The 20,555-nt window shown below is 40.8% G+C and overlaps 1 protein-coding gene across 20 annotated transcripts in view; it reads right to left on the reverse strand.

Annotated features, from left to right (window-relative positions):
• Positions 1–20,555, reverse strand: part of celf5a (cugbp, Elav-like family member 5a) — a 285,909-nt gene that overhangs the window by 141,917 nt on the left and 123,437 nt on the right. The window lies entirely within an intron of this gene.

Raw genomic sequence — 20,555 nt, forward strand, 5'->3', positions numbered from 1 at the left:
AAATAACACGTAAAGTTTAAAGCGGCGCCTCATCAGATACTGCGAAAGATACTTGTGCTGACTGACAGATAAATACTTGCGCTGTGTAATGCGTTTGAGATGTGGTGCTTTCGTCAGTGCATAACTTACATTTCACAGATATATTCTCCATCTGTAAATGTTAGAAAGTCATGCAAATATGTCCATTTTTCTGTCAGGAGAGGACTTCTTCTGCAAGTAAATGTCCGCTAAAATCCGCTTCCGTGAACCAGTGCCACCGCGCATGTGCGCCAAACAGACGGAGCACCAAATAGGAGCGCGATAATTCTGACTAAAATATACATACTGCTAAAATATTTGTTGTTGGACAATAAATGTGCCATATGGAATTTTAAACCTACAAATAAGTGCAATATTTGTATTAAAGTGACCATTATAATGGGGTAATAAAAAGTAATAATAAGTCTTTTTATTATTTATTATTGCATATATTACACCTAATATATTATAACCTAAATTTATAACATTCACTATATTTTTCATAGCTTTCAATATCAATATTGTTTGTAGGACAATTTTTGATATAGAATATGGATATGAAATGAGGATTTAGAAGATACCCAAATTAGCTGGATGCTATGGATAGATTGTGTGGCAATCATCCTCAAACAATAAAAATTCTGTCCGACACCAATAAACAGGTCATTTTAATTAATAAATATAAAAATTAAATACTCTGTCTAAATAAAAATAAATGATGATTTGCTAAAAAATTTAGTAGTGTTATTAAATTATTAGCGTCATTAAAGATCAACTTTAAGTGAGCGTCAGATGACAGCGAAGGTAATCATTCATAATATGTCAAATTAAATATCAGCAAGTAGTGAAATGAAAAATGATCAACTGTTAACCAATAGGGTAAAAACATAATGCACATTCCTAGTAAATATGACCTGGATTACATTAAATACAGGTTTGCAACATGGCCACAAAAAAAAAAAAAAAACACTGAAATTCAATTTCTGTACAGTTCAATTACTGTGTCGGAACAGCACTTGTAAAAGCAAAACTGGTTGAGAGCCGCTGGTTTAAACAACCTAGACAGCCACCATCAGCAATGCAATCCTGCATTACAAAATGAAAATAAAAAAAGAGAAGGAATGAAATAAATAAACATGACAAGCGGCCACTTAACCGCAGACTCCCAGGCTGAAACCTGATGAGGCCCGCACCCCGGCGAAACTTCAACAAATGCTAAGTGACACGCTTAAGTGGGTTCAGGTTGTGCAACCAGAATAATTCACTAAAAATACAAATGAGGCCACACAACGGCTGCAGGGAAGAGAGAACCAATAACTATTCACCCATTCAAATGAGCCTCGGGGTAGAGGGTCTCCTTGGGTTCCCAGGTGCCACGCGGGGGTATTGACCGGCCTGCAGTCATCGAGCAAACACGTAAACGGCCTGTATAGACATCATGGATTCCCCTCATTGAGAATCAATATCAAATAACCCCACTGTTCACTGGCAATTATGGTCGGTATCCAACATCTCAGGCCTCTTTATTTTCCACCTCCATCATTAAATGTGACCTTCAGGCCACTTTCTGGCTTCATTCTCCAGGTGGAGATGGAGGCACGGGGAGCAGGCTTTTGGGGGATTCAGCTGGGGCCACAAGGGAGGTTGCAGGGGCATCTTCTATGACAGATCAATTATGGCTGTACCGCTGGGCTTTGGGCCAGCTCCTCTTCCAAGGCCGCTAATAGAATCCCAATGTCACCAATGACATTACTGACTAGATAGGTTAGCCTCAGGTTCTAGAGGTCTCAAGTCACTGTCCCGGTCCTGTCTTGCTGTGACCACTTGACCTATTCTTACTGGAGACGTGTAACCATCGCTTGACAAGGTGCATCGCGATAGCGCGGACATTGACGTCCAGTTAACCTCCACGCTCACTCATAATTGTCCTCGCCATTGATTTCATGGTGCTACTGATTGCTTCTTGCTCTGAAGAGACCCGAGATTATAGATACGCTAGGTGCACGGAATATCAAATAAATGGTATTTGTGAGGTCTTGCTGCAGAGATTTCTCTTCATTGTGGTTTGACAACTTCAATATTTCTGAACCGCTGTTTCTCAGAACTGAGACTCAGAATGGATTATTCTGGAATCACCTAGGACAAACCACAATTTTGGCCAAGACGGGAAAAGTTTCCCATAAAATGAAAGCTTTATGACTTGGGGAACAATCATTTGCCATACAATGATAGTCAATGAGGTCCAAGGTTTTCAATGTATGGGCAAACACAACCTTAGTAATATCTTATTTTGTGTTCCCAGAAGAAATAGAGTTATACATGTTATGAATGACATGAGGGTAAATTATGACATGATTCTGGTAACCCTATTTTACAGTTTCCTTGTTACACGAGTAACTGTAGTCCTAACTTTAAATAAAATATGATGCATAATTACTGTACATGAAACTAACCCTAAATCAAACCCCAATCTCAACTCTAACCTTATAGTAAGTACATGTAGTTAATTATAATTACTTAGTATTTAAATGTATAAATACACTGTAACACTGACAGCTTAAAATAAAGTGTAACCCAGATTTATTTTGGGCATAATAGTCACACAAGTAACACATAACTGTTTTTTTTATTTTTTTATTTTTTTGTTAATGCATACAGCACTACTGAACAAACAGCAACTCAATAAGACTATTTAGACAACATTACATAGCTAAAAAAAAAAAAAAAAAAAAAATGTGTTTGTTTTGCTAGTTTCAGCCTGACACACTGATCATTTTTAAGTCCAGCACCACGTTGTTTAAATAGCAAATGCACTTGCGCCCATGGGTTCGCCCCTGGGCCTGCTGGTCTGAAAACGAGGTGTGTTCAGCCGCATTGTTGACACATTGTTGACCAACAAAAACCTGGTCTAAAGTCAATGCCGCATTTTTTTTAAAGTTATTTTAAGGGTGTGTTTGTAATATGTACCTCTAAGCGGGTGCACAACGCGCATACACTCTGCTTATTACACACACAGGGATGAGCAGAAGCACACAAACATGTTTAAATATTACAAATAAAAGGATTCCTCTCTGGAGAAGCCTTCAGTCTTTCCGCTCGCAAATTCCGCCATGTAAATAGTGAATCCGCTATAGTGGACTGGCTTTCAAAGGGAATGGGAGATGAGTTTCTGATTGGTTTATTGCATGTTATGCCCAAAACACACTCATGACTCATTAAGAGACTAGGGACAACCCTTTTGAACCATGCGCCAGGCACACAGACCATTTCTTCTGTCATTAAACTAGCAAAAGTGGATTCGGACACGCCCTAAGTGCCATGCGCTTCATACCATCCGCTCAGATCATTAAAATAGAGCCCTAACTGTCTAAATAAAAATATTTTAAAAAGTAGAAAGTGCCATTTCCCCTTTGAAATCAAACTGAGTAAAACCATTCAGTTTCAATACTATAAAAAATAATTCTAAAACTAATACAATGATCTATTATATGATGTGATTAGTAATGTAAAGTGTGCATCAGTAATACTGAAAGTGGCATTAACCATACGAATTAAAAGAAAGACAACTGTTAATGGACCAAGTGTGAAACAAACCTACAAAATCTCATTCTGGAAGAGGCTGTCTTACAAGATGTTAGCTGGATAAAGAGTTGTGACAGTTAAATGACAAAACAATCTTTTTCTATTTCAATTCTAAGTCCCTGATGGGCTATAGTCTCTGAGGTGTTTGCTACACTGTCTCAGTTTCAGACCCAACACAAAACCTCTCTCTCTAATTCAATAGGGTGGGTTGCTGTCCGGGTGCCTAGCACAGGCAATGACAGCCCTTTTAAATTCTCCATTGGCAATTACACTTATTCCTTCTGGTGGAGAAAGCGGAGGGGGAAAGGGAAGAGAAAACGTGGCGACGATGAGCACTTGTTTGACAGGGCCGATGTGGAGATGGAAATGTGGTAATTTGGAGTAATTCGGCAGTGCGTCGACGCTAGCCGGGCCTGCCTGTCGGTCCGCCAGAATAAATGGGGTCAGCCGCTTGTGATCGGCAACTTTCATTTATATGTAAATGACCCCCGTCACCGTAAAGCCAGCATGCAGCCGCACGAACACACACACACAGACACACACACACACACATACATTCAAATAGCATGTTAGCTACCACCCAGCCTATCTTAGCTCTTTGCGCTACACTTGTAAAGCATAAATGCACACATACCTCATATAAACCTCATGATGCACATCTGTCATAGGGGTGTACCAATACACTCATGCCACGATTCGATACATGGTATGATATTATTGCGAAACTCCAAGATATAGGGTAAAAGGTTAACAAAAAATGTACTGTTGATTAACATGTTAAAGTTAGTATTACATTTAGGGTGGACATGAATGGGTTTGGACCTGTTGCTGTTAACCCAATACACAGGACAATGGTGACACCCGAATAAAAATATTCATGAAAATTCAACTGAAAATACAGCAATATTTTAGACAAATATGCTTGCACACTGTCACTGGCTAGATGTATTTAAAATAATGTAGGGCACTTTTTACTGGTAACAAGACATTTGGCATTATCAGGACCCACAAATATTCCCCGCATTGCATTATCATACATTATATTCAACATTATATGTAGTTGTATTTTTTCCTCAGTCGGTAATCTTCATTTTGGGAGAACTGTACACATGCAGATTGTCAATATTCATGTATTTTTTGTATTGTGATATACCCCTAGCCTGTCATAATCGTCACTGCTAAGCTACAGGTTCAAAAAACAGAAGCTAACTAGCATTTAGCTCAGCATTTTCACACTGCGTATTTGCCATAAAACTTAAATATATCTTTGAATTTCCTTGAAAGTTAGTTAAGTTTACATTATATTTTGCTAAATGTATGATCAGGTGAAACTTTAAAGCAAACAAACAACAAAAACTCCACATTTGTTGTCCCCTAACACACTGAAAGACATGAGTAACATGTGTCCTAAGAATCCAAGTCATAGTTATTCATGTCAACATTTCAGACAATCGATGATACAGGATTCCATAAGAGATACAACCTCCCATACATTTTGCACGCTGATGTATTATGTTTATTTACTATGACTTATTTATGAGCCTGGGCTTTTGAAGATGTATCGATTTAATTTTCAAATCTTTAGACGGTTTTGGTATCAATTAATTCATGTCCAAGCTATCACTGGAATATGTAAAAATTGCATAATTTAGCTCTTTGGGTCATGAATTCTTTGGATTTAGACATAGTAAATTATTTATAGTGCTGAGATAAATCTGTCTGCGATATATCTGGCCAAACAGGGCAGCAAAATAGATTTTTTTCCCTCACCAATAAAAGGTCCCTGCTGTAAATATGAATGATATCTTTTAATAAGGCCAGTTTTTTCTTGCATACACGGTTGTGTTGTTTCTCCTTTCATTTAATAATAAACCTTTCCTGTTTATCTGGAGCATTAAATAACGTGGACGGATATAGAAACACTTTCCTTTCAGAGTTCTCTGAGGCATTCTTGTCTTAATTTTTCAGACTCTCGCGGCATAGCTCGGCATCTAAATTCCTGCTGCAGTTGATAAGGTGGAAAGCTGCATGCTGGGAAGGCATGGTCAAAGAGATGCTTTCCTGCTGAGCTCAGGCCCTGAAGAAGAGAAGCTGACTCAATGTCTGTCACATCGTATCGCGGCCCACTTCCCAGCATCACACCAACTCAACGTTACAGTCCTTCTTTCACGCTAACCATACTCTACCCACTATCCTCATGATATACACTAAGGTGATATGTGTGGTATGCGATAAATTAAAGCAGCACTAGATAACTTTTCAACCTTCATAATATATTTTTTAAGACTCTTGTGATGATAAATCGACTCACAATAGGTTGAATGACACGTCTGCCATAGCCTGATGGGGTCTGTATCGTTTTAAATTGTACTTTTAAACTTCGGGTTTCGGGTAGTAACCCGAGAAAAAAAAAGAACTACAAAATTTGACTGCTTTACGGCATATACGTCACTTCCACCAACACACACACTTCCTTACATTCGGACGTGCGAGCCCAACTTTGTTCGTCGGATAATATAGTCATGTCCGAAGCAGCAGAGACAAATAAGAAAGAAAAGGTTTTGTTGGAGGAAAGCAATAAGAGGAAACGAAAAAGTGATGGGATTAAAGACAGGACGAGGATCAACATGTGAAGAGCGTTTGCCCGTCGGCGTGAGCTGAAGGAGGCGTGCCCGACCCGATGCTGTCCTGCTTGTTACGGTGAGCTACCACTCAAACATTGAACTGAAGTATCATATAGATTCTGTAAAACGGTAACCAATAGACTACTATAATGACGCTGGCTTGTAAACGTGAGCATTGTGATTATTTGGCGTTTGAAAAAAATAAAACCCATGAAATGATATTCATATGACATGCTGAAACATATGCCACTGACTGTAACGTTACCTGGGATGAAGACATTTCACACGCGACGCCAGAAGAACTCCTCTTGCAGTGTTCAGGGGAACTGTTAGTGCTGCACCGACCCGCGGGACGCTTTTATGAAGTTATTTGGCCCGCACCGCACCACTGTATATATTTTTACAACCAGCCGCGCACCCGCGACCATTAAATAGACATACAGGCTCCGCGGGTTATGAGACGACCCGCGCATCACTAGTTCAGGGCTATCAGGGTTGTCATGTCAACAAATGCATGCGCGATGGCATCCCCTGTTGTAGGATGACAGCTCTTACAACAGTAGTTGAGGACATTATTTTTTCCAAACTGTGGGGGGACCCCGAGAGCAAAAGTAGCCAAGTGCGGCTTTAAAGGTCCGTCCACACTGAAATCTGATTGGTCCAAATTCATGCTGTATTCTGGGTTGGGTTGTTAGCCTGACAAGCCAAACCCACATCAAAATGTTTGGTCTGGGAACTCACCATAGACAGGGCTCAATCCGAGAAGCGGGATAAACGGTTGTCTTTCAAACTCCCTCTGCACACAATTGGATAGCGCTACAACCAACCAGAGCAACGTGAAGCGGAGCTAGTTGATAATTAATTTTTCACCATATCCGGTCGGCAAAACTCAGAAAACATCTTCCCTTCTTGGCACACGGAACCTCCGCAAATCTGCCGTCATTATGTTAAGCCCTCCCACCGACTCTATACACGATGTGATTGGCCTGGCCAGAGTTTGGTTTTTCAAGCTTGCAAGCCTATGGAGAGTTGCTAGACGACACTTGCTGCAAATTAGATTTGCTGCCGCTAGGGTGCGTCTAGATTTCTAGGCTAGCTGTATTCATTTTCAGTGTGGAAAGACGGGTAAATTACTATGTATCGCATTGTGCCTTGTTAGGACACAGTATAACTGTCAATGTGGCTTAAATCCCCTAAAGTCGGGTTGTGCTGACTGTGTCTTCATTTGGATCGCCAGCCCCCAAGCCCCTCCTCTCCTGCACTCTTCCTACTTCCAGTCTCTCTCTCTCTCTCGTTCCGTCAGGGTTGGGGGAATGAAGACTTCAGGGCCAAGCAAACAAATTCTAATAAATTGCTGTACCGTGACTGGAAAGCTCAAGTTCTAATCCTCCCAGTTTCTCCCACCTCTCTGCATATCGGCCGCTGCATTAATTCTCATCAATGGGCTGTGGTGGTGGTGGTACGGGGGAGTGTGGTCGCGTCCGTCCTGCTTGTTGCACCTTCACTTAAGCCCCCACGTTCATGCCTAGTACTTTTAATAAAAATGTCAGCCACCGTATCGGAGGCCAAACATTGAAGAAAAACATCCTGTAATCTGTCAGGACAAGGGAAGGAGAGATGGTTGGAGAGAGAGTGAGGGAGATATAAAGAGATATAGAGGTGAAAACAAGTGGGAAACCAAAAGGAAGCTGACACAGATTGGATGGTTTAAGGGTGGGGGTTGGGGCGTAACTGTCACCATGGCAACACCTGACCTTTAAAGGTGAAGCAAAGTTGGGCAAAGTTGTCTTTCTTTCTCACTTAAAGGGGAGTGACATTTAATAGTCCCCACAGGTCAAAGGAGGGTAACAAACACCAAATAAAGGCTGCCAGTTGATTAAATAAGGGACCACTATATCATCAAAATCTCTTAGGCTTTGGGCAGCGAGCCTATCTTTAGGAAGCAGGGTCATATCTTCAAGGACTAGGCTATTGGGAAGGTCCTGCAATGCATGTTAGCAGCATGCAGTGATCCTTTCAGACTTACGAGTCATCTGACATTCCGCTTGGGATTCTAGCTGGTGCACTTTTCGTTTTACGGTTTGACTTCTCATGCATAAAAGTTACTACAGACGTAAAAGGTTGGAGACAGGTGGGGCAATCACCCCAACCCCAATTAACTACTCCTTCAGTACCAGTAAACCTGGCACGATAAAGATCAGTCCCCAATACATCCATCTTTATTGCTCCCATCTATATATCCCTCTATCCCTGTCTATCTCCATGTGTCTGGACTCTCTGTCTTCTGTCCGTTAATTAAGCAGCACTGCGGGTCATTGCCGTGCATTCATCTCTAGCATGCCATTGGCCACTGGAATAGATATAGTTCCCTTGAGTTTTAAATGATTCAAACATTTGCCCTTCACTGTGGAGTGTGTGCGTGTGTGTACTGTATGTGTGTGTGAGGGGATTAGACCCTCGCCTCCATCTGCCTCAGCCCACACGCTCCTCTATAGAAACTCTAGCTCCTCTCTCATGGAAATTTCCACCTCTATTTCAATCACTTCTTTTCCTGACTCATTTGCTCCAAATGTGTTTCACTTAGTCGATCAGACAAATGACTCAGCACTTTTAACATTCTCCATCACGATTTCAAAATGGTGCCACGAAAGAGCAGGAGAGAAAGTCTGCAGAACTATCTGCACATACGATGCAATCAGCACAAAGCAAAATAAGTTTGCGGCTGTCAGAAAGGCCAGTTCTAATGGCGTAGCTGTTGTGACACATATCACGTAAGCAAGAGGTGAAGAGGAAGCGGTGGAGCGAGCGAGGGCCAGAAAAACTGGAGCAGCTGTAACCTTGTGCCCCCGTTAGCTCCCAGTTGTAAATGCCCTCTAACTGAAGAGGAGCCGAGCAGGCCAGCGCTACATACAGTAAATACATTAATTACACACTCAATGTGGCTCCGAGCACCACTGTGGCAGCCGTCGAGTTGAGTGGGGGCGGTACGCAGAAGACTCTCTGGGGAGCATTGTCCACAATCCCCTTAGCTAATTACAGATGCTGCAAGGGTCCTTTTCCCATCACCTTTATGCTTTCACGCCTTTTATTTAGAGCATAATCTCTTAGTAGATATTTCTTACATCCCATAATGAGCCAGTTATTACTTTGGACAACAAAGCGGGCGATGGGAAGGAGGGAGGGGAAGGGGGTCTAGGTTGTTAACTCAAACTGTTACGCTATTACGACCATGCCAAAATCAAATAACTTGTCAAGTCGGCTGTCGGTCTGTACCGCAACCTTCCCCGGAGGTAGACGTTGGCGGTGCAACTGCTGAGCAACCGCATCTAATAAATACATAAATAAACGCATACATAAATAGTTCATCAGACTAGGCAGACACATCTGAGACAGTTCTTGAGGCAGCAGAGGGCAAACAGCCTACTCCATTGGCCGAGGAGATGCCTCCCTCCGATGATTGATCGGGAGAAGCAAGATCAAACGGCAACGTTCACCCAGACTATGAGTGGAAGAGGGGATTTAGTCTGTCAGTCAAGGCAGAAATGACCCTCTGTGCCGGGGCCAGACTGTAGGCCCACGCCTGGGTAACTTCTGTGCATCTGGTTCGCATGGATCCTGCAGGGCAGCTTATCTAAGCTCCATTAAATGCCTATCTTAAAGGGATAGTTCACCCTAAAATGAAAATTAAGTCATTAAATAATCACCAAAAGGAGAATTGAAAAAAAAAATTGTCCATGTAATGGCTGTGAAAGGCGACCAGCCACAAGCTTTTAAGCACAAAATGATCTCATGCAACATGTGGTATATTCCAAGTGTTCTGTATACGACATGAAATTGAATGTTATTTAACAAAAATCCTGACCTTGTCCGTTGGTCTTCAGTGCACGGTTGCGTGGCGTGCTTATTCGTGTGACTCTGTTAGCGCCTCTACAGAGTCTGGATATATTAAGAAATCTCTTACTAAGGCCCCACATGGAGATGCGTTTAGCTACGTTAAAATGTTGTGTCGTATCTAGGGCTGTCAACGAATATTCTAAATTCGAATATATATTCGAATAGTTTTTAAAAAACGAATTTCGAAGGTGAAAATTAATATTTGAAAAAAAAAACGGAAGAAAAAAAAACGGAAAAAAACCCAGCCGAGGTAGTAGAGGCGTGGCTGTCTGCTTTGAGAGTGAGCGCGCACGCACATGGGGGTTTAGGGACAGGAGGTTACAGGAGTCACTGATGAAAGTTGACGCGTCTTGCAGTGAAGATGGCAGAAAGTGCAGAGCCCAACTCGACCGCGGCAGAGAAAGAGATTTTAACTCCAAAATCTAAGCCATGTCTGGAAGTACTTCGGATTTTGGTCGGTAGGAGGTAAAATTGTTGAGCCGCGAGATAAAGTTATATGTAAGCTATGTAAGATACAGTTAGCACACCGTGCCTCATTTTATTTAACATTAAACAGAAACACTAAAGTGTAGTCTACTGTACTGACTGAAGAGATGTTGCTTGAATAAAGGATAAATGCACTGCTTTCACTTCAATTAATATTAATAATATTTGTTTCAATCACTGAATGAAGCCTGCTATTGGGACAAGAGTCGCGAGTCTCGCAACCTTAAATTGCTTGCACAAAACTCTTGATCGGCTCTCAAAGTTTGTTCATTTAAACCGTTATCCGCAGAGAGCGTGAGGACGAGAGAGAGAGAGAGAGAGAGAGAGAGAGAGAGAGAGAGAGAGAGAGAGAGAGAGAGAGAGAGAGAGAGAGAGAGAGAGAGAGAGAGAGAGAGAGAGAGAGATTGGCCATTAGTTAATTTACTTTTTTTGTGTAAGTAATACGTTGTCAAATATGTATAAACTTAAATAGACAACGTATACAAGTAGTTAATGTCTCTTTGTATTAATTCGTCCTGTTATTGACGTAATGCGCGTCATTGACAAAATGCGCACCCAGATGTTCGAATAGTTCGAATATTCGTGTTTGTTTTAGAGGGAATATTCGAACGTCATTTTTGAGCAATTTTGACAGCCCTAGTCGTATCAGCATTTTGTCCAGACGGGTCCAGCGTTTTTGTATATATCGGAGATATTTGGTTTGATACCGCAATTTTTTTAAACTGGGTCTCAGAGTGGATCAATCTGAAAGGGACACCCTTATGTTTTCGTGTGTACAGCCAATTTATATATTTTGTGAAACAATGTCATCACCCCACATCTCAACCCTTGTCAGACACCAGTTTTTAGTGTATCTCTGTGGCAGAATTACAGCGCTAGATACTGGACTGGCACGTATACTACACCGTTTTGAGTCGGTTTCAGTGGTTTCGTGTGTACGCAGATAATTCTTGAGACGAAGAAAAAAACGATTGGATGGGGAAAGCTCTGGCTTTATGTGGATGTGGCCTAAGACTCCACTAAGAAAGTGCACTGATACTTTTTTGGCATTGTATTTCATGTTGCGTTTTTTTAATCTTGATTTCTCACAACCTGTGCATTTTCTGAACAAGAATGAATTTCGACGCAGTGCACAGAAGACCTATGGCCATGGTCAGGATTTTTTTTAAATAGTATATTTCATTTCATATCGTATAACCCCAGAACACTTGGAATATATAAGTGTTTGCAAGAATATGCAACGTGCCGCAATGGATCATTGTGTGATACTTTTGCATCTTAAAAATCTTGATGCCGGTCCTATTCACTGACATTTTATGGACGTTTGCGAGCTGACCATTTTTTTTAAATTCACATTTTTGTCATGCATAAAAGAAAAAAGGGCATACAACATTAGAACAACACCAAAGTGTGTAATTTATGGCTTAATGAGAGTTGGAGGTTTAGGGGGTTCTGCACATGGACAATGTGAAATATTTCCTGTTATCAAGTTCGCTGGTCAGGGACAAGCATGGATTCCTGTATTGGGAAGATAAGTGGCTCTGATAAAGTAAGTTAGCATTGATTAATCCATGAAAACGTGGAACTGCAGAGTTGGGAGTTAATGAGCAGGGTTTTCAATTGCCCCTTAACACATGCGCTCACACACACACCAAAGCTCCCTCATTTTTACTAAGGCACAAGGATGCCAGCAACTGCTTCTTTGTTATTTTGGCGTGTTGCTGTCGATCGATGGATCTGACATTTGTTAGCACAGAAGATTCACAATGCAATTGGACCTTAACAGTCCTATTGGACACCTCATGTACATCTGCACAAGAACAAAAAGGTCAGGACTAATATGGGACTTGGATATTTATCTACAAATGCATAAAAGAACAAAGAGCTTGTAGGGGCGATGAACCCCTCGATGAACACAGGCAGCAATGGAGAGTAATGCTGGCACATCTTTCCGACACTCTGGGGTCGGGTTGTTTGCTCTCTGTTGGCAAACTGGTAGTAGCAATGCAGGGGGCCAAGCATAAGATGGAATACATGAGCCGTGGAGGCAGTCAAGCTCAGGAGCTTGTGTTAACAACAAATGAGGCGGGAAACTGAATTAAGGTACATGGGGGGGGGAAAGGTTACTGTTTGTTCCTGAAAATACAATGATGACGAGACCTTCTCGGTTCAGAATGTTCTACTTGGTCGTGTTACTACTGTGGAATTGCAACTCTTAATGAAAAGGTTCTGAAACATAGTGGGTTTAGTGCTACATGTTTCTAGCACAGTTAGTGTGACAAGCAGACTTCTCTACTGTCTAGGCCACAGCTGAGTCCCCATCAATAAAGCCAGTGAAAGAAAAAGGAAGATTTAACTTCCTGTGCTGATTTCTTGAAATCAAGATAAATACATTTTCAGCTGTTGAACATCTTCCATGCATATTTTTACACCCCCCTGCCAAAAAACGGAATTTACAGCAATATCCTGGGTTCACTAAAAGTCCATGCAATCGCGTTTATAGCCTATTGCTGATTGTTTATCCTTGACTAAAAGTGTTGTATTATTTCAGAAAAACTTATGTTAAAATGCATATATTTGTCTTGTGGCTATTCTTTTAAAAGTGAGAATTTTAATGTTAAAGATTTGGCCCAATTCACTTCTGCTGTAAGCGTAAGACACTCTAACACACTTTTAAGAAAAGAAGAAAAAAGTGGTTGACATTTTATATTTATATTTTATATATACTGCAAAAAAATGCTTTTGACTGAGCTTAACTTGCACTGAGCCCAAAATATTCCTCTGAAAATAAAATTAAAATAATTAAGTAACTGATCTAAGCAAGCTTAAACAGGCTTGTCTACACCTGGTTTAGCTGGTCTCCAACCCTGACAAGTGTTCAAAACTAGCCAAAAAGTCTGGGAAACCAGCAACGAGATTTAAGATGCGTTTTCCATTAAGAACACAATGGACTGCCGAATTTGAGGTAGAAGTTTGTCTGAATGTTTTTGGTGAAAAGCTACCACAAGTGTAACAGGTTCTACTTGACCTGCTCCAAGTAGGATTCAAACCTATGGCATCTCTGGCTTGGGAGAAAGGAAAACAAACAAGGACACCAAAGACCACAGTCATTTGCTGATGCGCCTCTTGAGATCAGAGGAGATCTGGTCTTCATTACACTCACTCCCTAAACCTCACTCCCAACCGGGTCACGGCACCAACGTAACCGGTCCAACTCAACCCGCTCCAAGCAGGATTCGGACCTATGTCTCCGTGATGGGAGAACATGCCACAAACTAACCTGCCACATACTGGACTGGCACGTATACTACAGCTGTCTCTAGCGTCAGTTGCTAGTGCACCTCTTGAGATCGGAGGAGTGAGGTTTACAGCACCAATGTATCCAGCCCTACTCAACCTGCTCCAAGCGGGATTCAACCCGTGGTCTCTGTGATAGGAGGCGGGCACACTTAACACTAAAGGCCGCAGTCTCTAGCGTCAGTCACTAGTGTGCATAGCTCTTACTGGCTAGCCTCCTTTACATTAGCGCTAAACAGCATTACTCTATAAACTTTTTTGGATAAGACAGAATGTGCTGCAGCATGCTTGCTAATATTATCCAAAGAGCAAGGGCAGGGAAAGTTAATCTCAGCAGTGGAAAGGCTCCATCTGACTTACAAAAAACCACAAGCCCTTAAGTCAGGCGCAACACTGCTAAGTCTCCCTGTGCCACCCGTGGGGGGCTTTCTCAACAGCTAATTTCCTAATTCCCCCTTGGCTTTACTTAGAGTGTAAATCAAATGAGATTCAAGACCCTGTTCTCACCCCTTCTTTCCTGTCTTCTTCGCACCCCTCCATACAGACTTTGTTTTAATGCCTTTTTCGAGGAGGGGCCCCAGCTATTCAGAGAAAAAGACGGCACTGAAAAAAAAAAAAAAACTCCCTTCTCCCATGACAGGTAGTGTAAATCAGCACCCGCCGAGCAATCTAATAGCGCTGCATGGACCTTATATACCGCAGGGCTCCACCAGTCATACATGGCTATTATGCATGTGCGCTGACGTGATCTTTCGGGGAAAAAAAGTCCTATATCTTCTAAAAGTAAAACCCCCTTTGTTTATCACATGTAAAGTTGATGATGGGCAATGAGCAAAAGCCCATAGGAGCAAACTCATTGCCCCGAGAAGTCGTAAAAAAAGTCCAGTCGGGTTTCTAAATGGCCTTGGTCATTATCTCTCAGGGGGGAAAAAAGAGTCAGTTTATCCATTCCAACTGGGTTTTAGGGAAGTTTTCTGCTTTGGTTGACGCTGACGATATGGCACAATCAGCAGACTGGTAGGGTGAGGGGTGGGCAGGGGAGGGGCGAGGATTGGGTTCTCAGTATGTGGCCCTCAATCCGTCAGACTGCCATCCAACCGGCTCGTCACATCAGGGTGTGTTGGAGATATGCCATCGGCACGCTGCGAGGCTCCGAGCCTAGGAAAGAGATCGAGAGATTTCTCCGCACAGCCCGGGAGCCTCAGATAGCGGAATGGCGGACAAGCATGAAAGCCCCTGAATGGGAGTTATTTGCTTCGTCACACTCGTTCCGGCTGTGTGTGTCAATGTTTCTTCTGTGTGTGTCTCTTCCGACATGCTCTTTTATTGTTACGTGACTTCAGCTATAAAAGCACACATGCCATATTTGATTGCATTATGAATCTCATTTACTAATGGTTAAGCATATTAAAAAAATTGTGTAGGCCTATTCCATTCTGGTAACAGCAGCATGTAGGGCGACTGCTTTCAGACTACAGGCAAGCATGGCTTTATATAAGATTTGATAAGATGTAAAATTACATTATTTAGCTATAAAATATATATCTACATGTACAAATTGTATTTGTATGATGATCCAAGCCAAGTTAGATGGATATTGTGTCACATAATCAACATCAACCAAAGCAGTGAACTTCCTAAAAAAAGCCTGTTGGACGAAAATGTAATTAAAGTATGATGATAAATAAATATACTATATAATTCAATACAAATACTAAGCCTAATACAAATAAAGCTAAATTAGGCTAAATAAAACAGAACAAACTAATTTGTATAATCAATTTGATATTTGCTAAAGACTACGTTTAACATTATTGAATTATTAGTGAGTATAAGGAGTATAATTACTGAGTATTATTGAATTATTAGTGAGTATAAGGAGTATAATTAGTGAGTATTATTGAATTATTAGTGAGTATAAGGAGTATAATTACTGAGTATTATTGAATTATTAGTGAGTATAAGGAGTATAATTACTGAGTATTATTGAATTATTAGTGAGTATAAGGAGTATAATTACTGAGTATTATTGAATTATTAGTGAGTATAAGGTAATATAAATGTATAATTGGGGAAATGAGCATGCAAAATGAAATATCTAAAAACAACCAACACATAAACCATAAACAACCATAAACAAACTAAAATTTGTAATATCAGCCGAAATAGATTACCACACAGCACAGCCTACGACACAGCACAGTTGACAAATTTATTAAAATATTTAACAGATTTTTGCAAATATATAAATATATTATATTTTTTTTATGCAATCTTTACCTAAATATTGCATAAAAGATGAACGTGTTATAACACAGTATGCAAAATGATCAAACTGATACGCAATTAAGTCTAAGTATTTAATAAAGCATTTAGTTTTGTGTCCATAACCTCATCTCCGAGCTGTTATTTAAGTCACGGCAGGAGAGCATGTGTAGATAGTGGCGCGTACGGGTGAAAGTGCTTCCTATGGAGCAGAGCTTTACTGAGATGCCCATGATTCATAAACCTTTATACGTGACTCATAGTCCTACTACTGACTCACCCTGGAGCGAGGTAGGGAGAGTGTGCATGTGTGTGTGCACGTGTATGCGTCACGCATGTGTGCGTATCTGCGGGAGATCCTCGGCCTTCAGTTCATCAGCTGAAATGACAGCGAGGGTCAGTGCTGATGCTGAAGCATACTAGCAGCACTCTGGCTCCGAGCACTTCCCCTCAGGCAGGGGGTCATCACTGTCACTCCCTCTCTGACTCAATAAACAACACACACACACACACACACACACACACACACACACACACAACATATATGACAAGCAGGGTCGGACGTTATATTAAATATTCAAGATAAATTCACGGTGAATGCCTGATGTAAAATTAGGCAACGTTGTGAATACTGCAATGATTTAATCATGCAGTTACTTGCATTTGGTCAGTAAATATGACATTAGATTAGTTTCAAAATCTACTGTCATCAAGTCTAGGATTTTTATGTATATATATATAATACAATTATAAAATAATGCCTGTTTTCCCATTTATTTTTTTGTAAAAAAATGTATAGGGTCGCTAACGACCCGAAGTGTGTAACCGTGCAAGTATATTATTTTCTGCATAGAAATAATTGAATCTCTGATGACTGAATAAGTGCAGTTCACCTTTATTCCAAAAGGCAGCAATGTCTGATACACATATGATGAAGTGACGTTTCATTTAGACAGAAAACAAAACAATAAGAAGTATCATCAGCAAAACTTGAACTGGCTGAAGTACTGAGAGCAATGAAATAGTGCCACTGCCACCTGATGGTGGATCTGGTGAAGAAGCTGTCAACGATCAAAACATTGATTTTAAAGATGTTTAAAATGGTAGTTTTGAGAATATATTTGAGACAGTGAATATGAGCCAGATGCTGAACGTACTGGGAAATGAGCTCTGATGAGAACAGTGATGATGGTATAAAAACATCTGCTCAAACTGAACCCTGCCAACCTCCAAAAGGTAACAAAATGTTGTTGTTTTTTTATTCTTCTTTAATTGTTACTGCAATATCAGGAGAGTGTTATAGCATCACGACATGTAGAGTTCGTTGCGAGTGAGATATAGATCCGGGTCGCTAAAGACCCGAATATGTAATGACTGGCGAAACGTTCATGCATTTAAAAGGGTTAAAATGTTAACATAAAAAATACAAGTAAACATTGACATTTGTGCATATTAATGTTGTTATTGTTAACTAAAACTTAAACATTTATTTTACTTTTTTATTTAAATAAAGCTGAGGAAAAATATAAACCTAAAAAATTATTAGAACTAATTAAAATAACACAATTTGAAGTACTAAAATTACTAAAATGAAAACTGAAAGTATAAAATGTAATTTAAAATATTAATACCATAATTGTATATAAATACTAATGTAATACATATAATACTAATAAATACTAAAATAACACTGGTGCATTTTGAAGAAAATAATTCAGAAACGATTCTCACAAGAATAGCATGCATTGGAAACCATTTCAATCAGACAACAAAATGAGTGTTTGGTCAAAATTATAAACAACTGAAAAAATACTATATAAAGCCATTTTAGTGCTATTGCATAAATATGAAGATTTCAGCTATCCTGCATATAGACTTGCACCCTAACATGCATACATTAACTCACAAACCTTAACACACTTCCATAAACGCCTGCGGGCAGCTTGCCCTAAAATTAGTCACCCACAGACACATCTCGAACGCATCCATATGATCTATAAATCACTCAAGAACCTTGTGACCTTGTTCTGCAGGTTCACCAATCGCTCCTACCAGCAGATTTTCTTGTCCTAAAAAGCACAAACCCTGGGCCTCATCTGTATGGACGAGAAAGGGTGTGCGCACTGGACGATTAACGCACAATTATCAGGGTGATATTTTATCCGAACGGCACCGGCTGCCATAGACCCCAAGTCGTTTGGCACCGTTTGCAGCCTGGCTGCCACCAAGTGGGAGTTTTATATCAATTTACTAAGTCTGCAATGAATGATTTTGGGAGGAGAGAAAAGATTGGGTGAGGGGAGGGAGGTGGGGGGGAAAAGAAAGAAAAAAAAAAAACTTTGCTCGCGTAAACTTGCACAAAACAAGCAGCCACCGTCCTCGGCTTTGTGTATAATTAAATTCAATAAATAAGCAAAGGTGAAGAAATAAATCAAGTGGAAACTGATGAACAACAGGAGATTAAATGCCATTGAGGCGTGCAAACAAATATTTCAATACCGTTTTTAATAGAGGACACGCACACACATGCGCGCACACATTCCGCCCTCTCGCCACAGCTGTTGAGCACTGCTGCAATGCACATTCACCCAAAATAATAATCACCATCATCATCATCCACAGCACCAGAGGCACAACACAACACACACAGTCAGCCTTCCATACGAGCGCGCCATCTCTTCCACAGGAAGAACACAAGTCTTTATTAATGACTATCGAAGTTGCAATTAACACTGAATAATACATGAACTACAGCTGTGCAAAGCTGAATAAAGCTGGTAATTAGGTGCTAAAGAGGAGGGGGAAAATGGATCCAGTGAATATTAATGAGCTCATTAAAAGCAACATGAACTAGTAAACTGAAGTAAGGGCCGCCCACTTGCACCGTCCATAAAGTCTTTCTAGATATATACTGTGGCTGGATTCACAAGAATCGTATGAATGAAGTTAAAGGGATAGTTCACCCAAAAATGAACATTCTGTCATCAAGTACTCTTCCTCATGTCATTTCAAACCTGTAAGACTTTCATTCATTTTCAGAACGCAAATGACAATCTTTTTGATGGAATCTGAGATTTCTGTCAGACGCAAGTGACACTTTTATGCTCCAAAAAGTTCATAAAGTGATCCTAAAACTAATCCATATGAATTGAGCAATTTATTGAGCAACCTCATTGGTTCTTGCAGAAGCTCAAACGTGCTGCGTAACACGAGAATGAACCTCATTGGTTCTTGCAAAAGCTCAAACGTGCTTCATATCGCGAGAATGAACCTCATTGGTTCTTGTGTAATCTCAAATGTGCTGCGTAACACGAGAATGAACCTCACTGGTTCTTGCAGAAGCTCAAACGTGCTTCTTAACGCGAGAATGAACCTCATTGGTTCTTGCAGAAGCTCAAACGTGCTGCGTAACATGAGAATGAACCTCATTGGTTCTTGTGTAATCTCAAATGTGCTGCGTAACACGAGAATGAACCTCACTGGTTCTTGCAGAAGCTCAAACGTGCTTCTTAACGCGAGAATGAACCTCATTGGTTCTTGCAGAAGCTCAAACGTGCTGCGTAACATGAGAATGAACCTCATTGGTTCTTGTGGAAGCTCAAACGTGCTGCGTAACACGAGAATGAACCTCATTGGTTCTTGTGGAATCTCAAACGTGCTGCGTAACACGAGAATGAACCTCATTGGTTCTTGTGGAATCTCAAACGTGCTTCATAACGCCAGAATGAACCTCATTGGTTCTTGCAAAAGCTCAAACGTGCTTCATAATGCGAGAATGAACCTCACTGGTTCTTGTGGAAGCTCAAATGTGCTGCGTAACACGAGAATGAACCTCACTGGTTCTTGTGGAATCTCAAATGTGCTGCGTAACACGAGAATGAACCTCACTGGTTCTTGCAGAAGCTCAAACGTGCTTCTTAACGCGAGAATGAACCTCATTGGTTCTTGCAGAAGCTCAAACGTGCTGCGTAACATGAGAATGAACCTCATTGGTTCTTGTGTAATCTCAAATGTGCTGCGTAACACGAGAATGAACCTCACTGGTTCTTGCAGAAGCTCAAACGTGCTTCTTAACGCGAGAATGAACCTCATTGGTTCTTGCAGAAGCTCAAACGTGCTGCGTAACATGAGAATGAACCTCATTGGTTCTTGTGGAAGCTCAAACGTGCTGCGTAACACGAGAATGAACCTCATTGGTTCTTGTGGAATCTCAAACGTGCTGCGTAACACGAGAATGAACCTCATTGGTTCTTGTGGAATCTCAAACGTGCTTCATAACGCCAGAATGAACCTCATTGGTTCTTGCAAAAGCTCAAACGTGCTTCATAATGCGAGAATGAACCTCACTGGTTCTTGTGGAAGCTCAAATGTGCTGCGTAACACGAGAAT

The sequence above is a fragment of the Pseudorasbora parva genome, chromosome 14 (assembly GCF_024679245.1).
Source record: "Pseudorasbora parva isolate DD20220531a chromosome 14, ASM2467924v1, whole genome shotgun sequence".
Classification (NCBI taxonomy): domain Eukaryota; kingdom Metazoa; phylum Chordata; class Actinopteri; order Cypriniformes; family Gobionidae; genus Pseudorasbora; species Pseudorasbora parva.